Here is a 9,724-nt window from a genome sequence, read left to right as displayed (position 1 = left end):
CTACCGCTGACTCTGGGGGCCGGTGGCCCTGCCTCCTGCACTGGGCCTTCCCTGATTCCCAGGCACACACTTCAAAGGGCCAGCTGGGGTTGATGCCACTTCTAGAAATTTACCAACTGCCTGAGAGCCTGGAACCCTTCTGGCTACAGCTCACGGGCGCTTGCCTCTAAGAAGACGAACTCTTACGCTCTGCTCCTTAAACCCAGTAGACGCACATAGCAAACCTTGAGTACTGAGACTCCTCTTCTGGCAGTTTCATCAGCTGCCTGTGTCTTTCCTGGCCCAAATAATAAAGGGCAGGCACTACGGTTCCTCACACCAACGGGAGTCTACCCCCCAAATACACGAGTTGCAACACTACGTAGTCGCTGTTAATTAAACACATGCACGGAGACAGTTTACTCATTAAAAAAGGACCCACTTAAAAGAAATTAGTGAGGTGGCATCAGCAAGATGGCAGAAGAGGAGGTCCCAATGCTCGTCCCCCCACAAAAACAACAAAACAATGAATAAACAGCTATGTACTGAGGAAAATAGCTCTGGGAGAGGTCCAGAGCACAGTAAGGGAGATGCAGAAACCCAGATGAGCACAAAACCCGAGGATAGTTGCACAGAAAAGCATAGCAAGCCTGTTAGCTGCATCCTCCCATCCTCCAGTTGGGTACATCTCAATACCAAGAGGGGTCCCCTTGTCATGACCCCCCGTGAGGGAAAAGGGGAGCAGGGGACTCTGGCAGCCCTCATCACCTCCATGGACACCTGCAGCTTTCACTACCAAGGACCCCAAGGTCTTCCCAATGACGAACCCAGCTGACAGAGCTGCCTGGAGTCTGTGCTGCTGCAACCCACTCCTCACCCCAGACAGGGAATGGGCTGTGGCTGCACCATCCCAGAAAAAGAACCACCACTGTGCCCTGCCACCACTCACCTCCCCCAAGTGTGCACACACCCTGGAACCCTGCTCCACAGCTGCTCTGCATACTCTCATGCCTTGGAGTCAGGCACTGCTGCCACTGTGTGTGCACCCACATGCCAGGCTCAGCAGAAAGTGTGATCCTCTTGGCCACAACTTCTCCCTGTGGGTAAAAGGAGAACAGGAGGATCCCACCAGCCTTCACCATTGAGGACCCAAACAGCGCTCGCTGCTACCATGACACCTGCAGCCTTGGCAGATGCTGACCTCAGCTGGCAGAGCTCCATAGAGGCTATGCCACTGTACCCTCCATGAAGCCAGAATTGCCACTGTGTGGCCCCATCTCCCAGAGCTGAATCCAGCACACTTCACTCAGCTGGCATGCTCACTGCCACCTGTAGGTGAAGGTCTTTCCCCACCAAAGCCAGTCTGGAAAGTCTGGAAGAGGTGACTCCTCCCTCAAATGCACAGACATCAACCCAAGGCTAAAAGAAGCATAAAAAATCAAGGAAACATGACATCACCAAAGGAGCACAATAATTTTCTGGTAACTGACCCAAAAGAAATAGAGATCTATGAATTGCTTGTCAAGGAATTGGGAGCTCTGTGAGCCACAAAAAAACATGGATAACTCAATGAAATCAGGAAAACAGTACACAAGCAAAATGAGAAGTACAACAAAGAGATAGAAATCATAAAAATGAATGAAGCAGGAATTCTGGAGCTGAAGAATGCAATGACTGAAATGAAAAGTGCACTAGAGAGCTTCAATGACAGACTCAATCAAGAAGAAGAAGGAACCTGCAAACTCGAAGACAGGTCATTTGAAATTATCCAGTCAGAGGAGTAAAAAAAAAAAAGAATGAAAAAGAGTGGAGAAAGTTTATGGGATTTATAGGACACAATAAAGGAACTAATATATGTGTTGTGAGTCCAAGCAGGAGAAGATAGAGAAAAAGGGGTAGAAAGCTTATTTAAAGAAATAATGACTGAAAACTTCCCAAATCTTAGGAGGAAAGTGGACATTCAGATTTATGAAGCTCAAAATTTCCCAAATAGGATCGACCCAAAGAAGACCATATCAACATACATTATAATCAAATTGTCAAAAGTGAAGAATAAACAGAGAATTTTGAAAGCAACAAGTGAAAAATGACTCATCACATATGAGGCAATCCTCGTATCAGCAGATTTCTAAGCAGAAACCTTGCAGATCAGGAAGGAGTGGAATGATATCTTCAGATTACTAGGAAAAACATGCCTGCTATCCAAGAATACAATACCCAGAAAAATTATTCTTTGAAAATGAAAGTGAGATAAAAATCTTTCCCAGACAGACAAAAACTGAGGAAGTTTATCACCACTGGACCAGCCTTACAAGAAATGTCTAAGGGGTTCTTCAGATTGAAACGAAAATGCACTAAACAGTAATGTGAAAGCATAGAAAAGCTTAAATCTCACAAGTAAAGGTAAACTTGTAGACATACATAGATTAACATAGCACCGTAAAGATGGTATATTCATCACTTTACCCTAATATAAAGATCAGTACATAAAAATTTGGATACAGAATTGGGTATAGTAATAGATATAGAACATAAAAAAAGAAAAGTCTCTCTATAAGAACACAAAGTGTATATGTGTGTCGGGGGAGCAAAAGGGCAGTCTTTTGTATGTGATTGAAGGTAAATTATCAACTTAACATAGAAGGTTATAACTACAAGATATGTTACGCAAGCCTTGAGCTAACCACATGGAAAAAAATCCATAATGGATACACAAAAGATCAAGAGAAAAAACCCAAAGCAAATCATTATAAAAAAATCACCATATAAGGAAGACAATAAGAAAGGAAGAGGTGGACAGAACGACTACAAGACAGACAGAAAACAATGAACAAAATAACAATAGTAAGTCTTCACTGGTCAATAAGTACCTTAACTATAAATAGATTAAACTCACCAGTCAAAAGATACATAGTGGCTGCATGGATAAAAACCATATCCAGTGATATGCTGGCTACGAGAGACTCACTTGAGAATTAAAGACATCTGTAAGCTGAAAGTGAAGGGATGGAACAGATATTTCGTGCAAATGGTAACCAAAAGAAAGTTGAGGTGGCTACACTTATGTCAGATGAAACAGACTTTAAGTCTAAAACTGTCTCTAGAGACAAAGAAGGTCATCATATAATGATAAAAGAGTCAATTCAACAGGAAGATATAACAATTATAAATATATATGCACCTAACATCAGAGCACCTAAACATATAAAGCAAATCTTGACAAATCTGAAGCCAGAAATAGACAGCAATACAATAATCATAGGGGGCTTCCATACCACAATTGCAATAACAGACAGAATATCCAGACAGAAAAATCAGTGAAGAAACAGCTGACTTGAACAACAGTGTGGACCAAATGGATCAAACTGACACACAGAGAATTTTCCACCCAACAGCAGAAGAATAGACATTTTTCTCTAGCACACACAGAACATTCTCCAGGATAAATCACACGTTAGTTCACAGAACAAGTATCAACAAATTTAAGAAAATCAAATCATTCCAAGTGTCTTTCCTGACCACAATGGATGAAAGTAGAAATCAATAACAGCAGGAAAATGAGAAAAATTTACAAATATGTGGAAACTAAACAACATATTTTTGAACAGCCATTGGGTCAAAGTGGAAATCAAAAAGGAACTTTAAAAGAGAATCAAACAAAATGAAACCACAACGTATCAAAATGTATGGGATGCAGTGAAAGCAGTAATAAGAGGCAAGTTTACAGAGATAAACACATACATTTAAAAAAGGAAGAAATATCCCAAATAAACATCCTACCTTTACACTTCAATTGAGCAGAAAAAGAAGAACAAACAGAGATCAAAATGTTAGCAGAAGGAAAGAAATAAGATTAGAGCATAAATAAATGAAATAGACAACAAAAAAATGGGAAAAAAATCAACAAACTATGAGTTGATTTTTTAAAAAGAAATGGAATCAACAAACTTTTAGCTAGACTAACTAAGAAAAAGAGAAGATTCAAATAAGTAAAATATGAAATGAAAGAGAATATATTACAACAGATGCCTCAGAAATAAAAAGGATCATGAGAGACTATTGTGAACAATTATATGCCAACAAACTGAATAATCTAGAAGAAACGGATAAACTCCTAGAAATTTACAACCTACCAAAGCTGAATCAGCATGAAATGGAAAGCCTGAACAGACTAATAACAAATAAAGAGATTGCATTAGTAGTCAAAAATCTCCCAACAAAGAAAAGCTCAGGTCCTAAGGTCTTCAGTGATGAATTCTACCAAACATTCAAAGAAGCATTAATACCAATCCTTCTTAAACTTTTCCAAAAGATAGAAGAAAAGAGAACATTTTCAAACCCATTTTATGAGGCCAACATCACCCTGATACCAAAATCAGGCAAAGATGCTACAAGAAAAGAAAACTACAGGTCAAGATCCCTGATAAACACAGATGCAAAAACCCTTAATAAAATACTAGCTAACAAAATTCAGCAGTATCTTAAAAGGATCATCTACCATGTCTAAGTGAGATTTACCCCAGGTATGCAAGGACGGCTGGACAGAGACAAATCGATCAGCGTGACACAACACATTAACAAAATGAGAGGGAAAATCACATGAATCAATAGACGCAGAAAAAGCATTTGACAAAGTTCAACACTCATTCATGATTAAAACTCTAAACAAATAGGTATAGAAGGATCTTACCTCAATACAGTTACGACCCTATATGAAAAGGCCGCAGCTAACATCATAATCAATGGGGGAAACTGAGAGCTTTCCGCTAAGATCTGGTACAAGGCAAAGATGCCCACTGTTGACACTTCTTTTCAACATAGTTCTGGAAGTCCTAGCTAAGGGAATTAGACAATAAAAAAAGAATAAAGGTATCCATACTAGAAAGCAGTAAAATTATCTCTATTTGCAAATAACGAGATCACAAATACAGAAAACCTTAAAGACTCAACAACAGCAAAACCTGTAGGAGCAGTAAATGAATTCAGTGAAGTTGCAGGAGACAAAATTGCATTTTTATACACAATGAACTCTCCAAAAAGGAAATTAAGAAAACAACTCCATTCACGATAGCAACAGAAAGAATAAAACACTCAGGAATAAACTTAACCAAAGAGGTGAAAGACTTGTACACTGAAAATTATGAAATATTGATGAAGGAAATTTAAGAAGACACAGGAAAATGAGACGACATCTTGTGTTCATGGATGAGAAGAATTAGTATTGTTAAAATGTCCACACTACCCAAAGATACACAAATTCAATGCAATCCCCATCAAAATCCCAATGGCATTCTTTTCAGAAATAGAAAAACCAATCCTAAAATTCACGTGGAACCACAAAAGACCCTGAGTAGCCAAAACAATCTTGAGCAAGAAGAACAAAGCTGGAGGCGTGACACTTCCTGATTTCAAAATTTATTACAAAGCTAAAGTGATCAAAACAGCACGATATTAGCATAAAAACAGACATATGGACCAATGGAACAGAATAGAGAGCTCAGAAATAAATCCCGGCATGTATGGTCAGCTGATCTTCAACAAGGGTGCCAAGAACATAAAATGGGAAAAGGACAGTCTGATAAATAGTATGGGGAAAATTGGATATGTACATACAGAAGAATGAAATTTGACCCTTATATCATATGCAAAAGTCAACTCAAAATGGATTAAAAACTTAAATATAGGACCTGGAACCATAAAACCACTAGAAGGAAACATGAGAAAAACACCTTCTTGACACAGATCCGAGCAATGATTTTTTGAATATGACACTAAATGCACAGGCAACAAAAACAAAAATAGACGAATGGGACTACATCAAACTAAAAGCCTTCTGCACAGCAAAGGAAAATCACCAACAGAGTGAAAAGGCAACCTACAGAAAGGGAGAAAAGATTTGCAAATCACATATTTGGTAAGGGGTTAATAACCAAAATACATGAGAAACTCTCACAACTTAATGGGGAAAAAAAAAACAATTTAAAAACAGACAAAGGACCTGAATAGACATTTCTCCAAAGAAGATATACAAATGGCCAACAGGTATACGAAAAGGTACTCAATGTCACTGATCCTCGGGGAAAGGCAAACTGAAAGCACAGTGAGACATCACTTCACCCTTGTGGGAACGGCTTTTATCAGAAACACAAAAGATAACAAGTGTTGGTGAGGATGTGGAGAAAAGAGAATCCTTCCACTGTTGGTGGGAATGTAAATTGTTACAGTCATTATGGAAAACAACACGGAGTTTTCAAAAAATTAAAAACAGAACTACTTTCTGATCCAGCCATTCTACTTCTGGGTGTATATCAAAAGGAAAAGAAATCAGGATCTCAAGGAGGTAGGTTCACCCCCCATGTTCATTTCAGCATTATTCACAATAGCTAAGATATGGAAACAATCTAAATGTCCATCGAAAGATGAATGGATATGGTAGATATGGTGTATATATATACAATGGAATATTATTCAGCCTTAGAAAGGAAGGAAATCCTGCCATTTGTGACGACATGGATGAGCCTGGAGGGTATTATGCTCAGTGAAATAAGTCAGACACAGAAAGACAAATGCTGTATGATCTCACTTATATGTGGAATCTAAAACAGCAGAACTTATGAAGCAGAAAGCAGAATGGTGGTTGTGAGGGGCTGGGGGCGGGGAAACGGAGGGTAAAGGTATACAAAGTTTCAATTATGCAAGATGAATAAATTCTGGAGATCTAACGTACAAGGTGACCATAGCCAACAATACTCTATTGCATGCTTGCAATTTGCTAAGAGGGTAGATCTTAAGTGTTCACACCACAAAAAGAAAGAAAGAAAGAAAGAATTAAAGAAAGAATTAAAGAAAGAAAGAAAGAAAGAAAGAAAATCTGAGGTGATGAATATGTTAATTAGCTTGATTGTGGTGTTTATTTCACAATGTATATGTATATCAAATCATCAAATTTTACACCTTAAATATACATAATTTTAATTGTCAAATATTTCTTAATAAAAAAAAAGAAATCAGCAATGGCTTGGTCTTATACCCAAAGCTGGGTCCCCACTTATCTTCCCTGCTGCGTTGGAGAAGGAGGACCCCACCCCTAAAGCAGCAGAAGGTTGAGTCCACAAACCATCACATTTGGGGTGAGGGGGCGGGGCTTGCACAGTGTCTATACAACAGGGACCTGGCATCATTTTGATGCTTTAACACTCGGATACACTGTTGCCATCCAGTTGGCCCTTCCACTGGAGTAATGGCCCAACGTACAATGGAGTAATGGCCTCTTTAAAGGAGAGGGGTGCACCCATGGTCCCCCGAAGACCTGAATTGTCTCCTTTCTTGCTCAGCAGGAGGACTGAGCATGGATGTCTTCCATCCCAGGCACGGAGCTTTTTCAAAAACAGATGCATCTGTCTGCATGGCCTCGGGTGGCAAGCATCCCGAGCTCTGTTTCACAGATGGAAGAGCAGAGACGTTAATTAAATCATTTGTTGCCCCACGTGGAGTCGGCTTTGGGGCTGGGAGCAACCGTGAGACCCACTCCGGCGACCTTGACTGAGCCCGGAAACAGCTGAAGGTTCCCACCCCCAAGGGGCAGCTCCCAAGCCAGACTGAGGAAGACGCCCGGGGTCAAACCTGCCGTGTGATTTGTTTCCATTCTTGTAATTTATAATTACTTTGTTCCTCTGAGTTTCCAGGAATTAGAAATTGTGCCTATCGACCAAATTAAAGTACAAATTATTTATATTGCTAAACTGCTCCCACCATTATTTGAGAAAATCTTACACTTTGATTAACAAAAGGACACACTGGGGCAGTTTCTGAACAAAGCCACATTTTAAAATAGTCAGAAGAATGAGTCACAGGCAGCCCCAGGCTCTCGTCCCCTCTTGCAGCCAGCCTTGTCCCTCAGCAGCTTAGAGCCAGGTTCCCCATGAGGCCGCCTCCCAGCACATGGCTGACCTGTTCCACCTCACACCCAGGGGTACCCGCTCCTTCCTTTGAGAAGCAGAAAGCTGGGTGGGTCCTGCCTCAGGTTGGGTTCCGCAGAAGTGAAGATTGAGGGAGAGGTTCTTGTGAAAGTGATTTATGGGGGAACGGATCCCAGAGCATTATGGGGTGAATTATGTTCCCCAAATTCCTACAGTGAAGTCCCGAGCCCCAGTGCCTCAGGATGTGACTGTAGTTGGACACAGAGAGGGTTCAGTTATAGTGAGGCCAGCAGGGTGTGCCCCAATGCAGTCGGACTGCAGTCTTACAGGAGGAGGTGATTAGGGAGGGGTGTCCAGGGGTGTGGGAGCACAGAGAAAAGAGCAGGTGAGGACACAACAAGAAGATGGCCATCTGCAAGCCAAGCAGGGAGGCCTCAGAGCAGCCAACCCTGCTGGCACCTTGCCCTCGGACATCCAGCCTCTAGATTGTGAGAGAACAAGTCTCTGTTGTTAAGCGCCCCAGCCTGTGGTTTTTGTTATGCAGCTGAGCTGACAAATACAGAGAAAGGGAGGGAGGCAGGACAGGGACGACCACTAAGCTAGGGCGTGGGCTGAGACAGCTCCAACCTGGTCCCACGGGCTCTGAGTGTGAGCTGTACCCCAGCGAGAGATACAGGCTCAACACAAGGTTGACATAAGGGAAGCCACATTGTAGAAAAGAAACCATATTGTAATTTTGAATGACCTCTGATTAACTAGCCCAGACATGCTCTGTAGATTTTGTGGCCCCTCTCAGCTGCTATAAGTTGATAACTTTGCTTCTGAGTTCCTTAGGAATGTGGTGACCCCCGGGCAGAGAGTCTGTGCTGACAGCCATCATCAATGACAACTGAAAGATCAGGATATAGGGCATGGCTCCAGTCTCTGATGCACATCCAGTAAACAAAGGACTATCAGGAACTGGGACCAGAGGTCTGCCCCACCTGGAGATCAGATGGAGGCCATACTGGAGATTAGGTCTATTTTTCAAGGACTCTTGAAATTTGGCTTGTCTGTCCTTCTCATCTTTCTGTTCTAATACTTGATTATAAAATGTGCCTTTCGATGTTGTTCCAAAGCTGTTGAGCAAGATACAAAATTCTAATCAGGTAAATTGTCAACTTGAAGCTGGGAACAAGAGAATATTTCCAAATGAGCGCTAGACAGTTTCATTCCTCTAACCCATATCTGTGCCTCAATTCAGCAGGAAGTAGCTAGATGGGTTGTCGCCCCAAATCCCTCAAGAATGAGGAATGACCAAAGACTACAAGGGGTCATCATGGTAATGGGTGTGTGAGCTGTTCTTCAGGAATTAGAACCCCTTGTCCACTTCAGGCTGGTTGAGACCACCAACCCATCAACGGGGCCCGGGCAGATGTCCGATAGGTGACTTTTGATGTCAAGAGGCTAAAAACTCCACCCTCAGATCATGCCAATGCCGCCATTTTGTGAACATGGGTCCTGTGAAGAGGCATGGAGTCTGACTATGCTTGCGCAGACCATCAATTACGTCACCTTTCCTCACCTCCAATCACCTCTCTCCACGTTTCAGAGCACCTTGCCCCCATCCCATAAATGTCCATTTTCCCCATTTTCCCATTTTCCCGGAAGTGAATTTGAGACAAATGCTCTTGCTTCCTCATGTGACTGCCTTGTGAGTAAACCCTCTCTCTACTGCAATCTCATCATCTCGGCGTTTGGCTTTCTAGGCAGTGGGCAAAATGAACCTGGCACAATAGCAGGAAACCCCTGTCCCATGTGTTCTGTGTGTGAGCTGTACCCCAGGG

This window comes from Equus quagga, unplaced genomic scaffold, assembly GCF_021613505.1.
Source record: "Equus quagga isolate Etosha38 unplaced genomic scaffold, UCLA_HA_Equagga_1.0 73442_RagTag, whole genome shotgun sequence".
In the NCBI taxonomy this organism is placed as follows: Eukaryota; Metazoa; Chordata; class Mammalia; order Perissodactyla; family Equidae; genus Equus; species Equus quagga.
This window is presented reverse-complemented; position numbering follows the sequence as displayed.